General features: G+C 36.1%; 1 protein-coding gene across 1 annotated transcript in view; it reads right to left on the reverse strand.

Annotated features, from left to right (window-relative positions):
* The window catches only part of LOC137632849 (glutamate receptor ionotropic, delta-2-like), a 35,463-nt gene that overhangs the window by 23,992 nt on the left and 8,971 nt on the right, over positions 1-2,500 (reverse strand). The gene's annotated exons all lie outside the window — the stretch shown is intronic.

The following is a 2,500-nucleotide window of genomic DNA, read 5'->3' on the forward strand; positions in this document are numbered from 1 at the left end:
TGAGAAATGGGAATTCGTCAAAAAACAGGCATACGTCCCCCTTCTGAAATGTGAAAAATAGGAATTTGTCAGAAAAAGGTGTACGTGCATCTTCTGAAATGTGAGAAATTGGAAATTATCAGAAAACAGGCATACGTACACCTTCTGAAATGTGAGAAATAGGAATTCGTCAAAAAAATGGCATATGTACACCTTCTGAAATGTGAGAAATAGGAATTCGTCAAAAAACTGGTATACGTGCACCTTCTGAAATGTGAGAAATTGGAAATTATCAGAAAACTGGCATACGTACACCTTCTGAAATGTGAGAAATGGGAATTCGTCAAAAAACAGGCATACGTCCCCCTTCTGAAATGTGAAAAATAGGAATTTGTCAGAAAAAGGTGTACGTGCATCTTCTGAAATGTGAGAAATTGGAAATTATCAGAAAACAGGCATACGTACACCTTCTGAAATGTGAGAAATAGGAATTCGTCAAAAAAATGGCATATGTACACCTTCTGAAATGTGAGAAATAGGAATTCGTCAAAAAACAGGCATACGTGCACCTTCTGAAATGTGAGAAATAGGAATTCGTCAAAAAACAGGCATACGTCCCCCTTCTGAAATGTGAAAAATAAGAATTTGTCAGAAAAAGGCGTACGTGCATCTTCTGAAATGCTAGAAATAGGAATTTGTCAGTATACTGGCCTACATCCACCTTCTGAAATGTGAGAAATTGGAAATTATCAGAAAACAGGCATACGTACACCTTCTGAAATGTGAGAAATAGGAATTCGTCAAAAAACTGGCATATGTGAACATTCTGAAATGTGAAAAATAGGAATTCGCCAAAAAATAGGCATACGTCCCCGTTCTGAAATGTGAGAAATTGGAATTTGTCAGAAACAGGCATACATCTACCTTCTGAAATGTGAGAAATGGGAATTTGCCAGAAAACAGGCCTACATCTACTTCTTGAACTATAACCAACAGAAATTGGACAGAGAAGCTCTTCAAAAACCAGGTCCCTGGTGGAAATCTGTTTCCTGAAATATGAAAATAGAAATTTGGCAGAAAACAGGCCTACATCTACTTCTTGAACTATAACCAACAGAAATTGGACAGAGAGGCTCTTCAAAAACTAGGTCCCAGGCGAACATCTGCTTCCTGAAATATAAGGAGAGGAATAGATTAGATGGGGTCTAGGACTAATGTCTAGACAGGTTGTAGGCTTATACCTGCTTTCTTCTACATATGAAGAAACTCATCAACGTGCTACATACAGTACATGTTACCACAATAAGTTTTAAAAGGGTTTTGCTAATTGTAGTTTGTGATAGTTTAATGACTTGAATTACAGAAACAGCTAATGTAATACAGTATTATACTGCTTGCTTATAAGAAAATTGCTTACTATAGTCCAGTTATTTACTATTACAATAATAAACTAGAGGGGCACTCAGTTGAAAGTATTCTTTTGCCATGCCAAGCAGTCTTATCTTGCTTTTAACTCCACCGCATACTTGTACTTCAATGTAATTTTCGTAGAAACTGGTTCAGTAGTTTTTGCTTAATGATGTTCACACATAAATTAAACTAACAAAATATTTCACATTTACTCAACATTGCGATTATTTTCAAAGTAATGCTGCGTACTTTTACTTCGATGTACTAAATCCAAAATGTTACAGTTTCATCATTGAGTCATATCCAACATGACTACCAAGTTTGGTCAAAATCAGTACAGTAGTTTTTGTGTAAAGCTGCTTACAAACAAACAGACAGGGGTGAATATATACCCTTCGCAAAATCTTCGATTTTGTCGAAGGCAATTACTGTATATTATTATTATCGCTGTTCAGGTATTAGTTTAATGTGTAGGTCATACTATACTCATTTTTTCAACGAGGCATATATGCAATGATTCGCAGGAGTGCCCTTTTAGCTCTGAAAAGTTTCCTAATCGCGGATTGGTTAGAATTATTTGTCCAACCAATTACCTATCAGGAAGGTTTTCCGAGCTAAAAAGGCTCCCCTGCTTGTCAGTGGAAATGCACCTCATTGAGAAAAATTGAGTATAGCTAGGTTGAACAAAAAAATTCTAACAAATCAGCGATTAGGAAACTTTTCAGAGCTAAAAGGGCACCCCTGCTGGACAGTAGAATACGCCTCTTTAAAAAAGATTGAGTATAGCTAATTGGTTGAACAAAATATTTCTTACAAATCAGTGATTAGGAAACTTTTCAGAGCTAAAAAGGCTCCCCTGCTTGTCAGTGGAAATGCACCTCATTAAGAAAAATTGAGAATAGCTAGGTTGAACAAAAAAATTATAAGAAATCAGCGATTAGGAAACTTTTCAGAGCTAAAAGGGCACCTCTGCTAGTCAGTAGAATACGCCTCATTAAAAAGATTGAGTATAGCTAGGTTGAACAAAAAATTCTAACAAATCAGTGATTAGGAAACTTTTCAGAGCTAAAAGGGCACCCCTGCTAGTCAGTAGAATACGCCTCATTAAAAA

The sequence above is a fragment of the Palaemon carinicauda genome, chromosome 42 (assembly GCF_036898095.1).
Source record: "Palaemon carinicauda isolate YSFRI2023 chromosome 42, ASM3689809v2, whole genome shotgun sequence".
Lineage (NCBI taxonomy): Eukaryota > Metazoa > Arthropoda > Malacostraca > Decapoda > Palaemonidae > Palaemon > Palaemon carinicauda.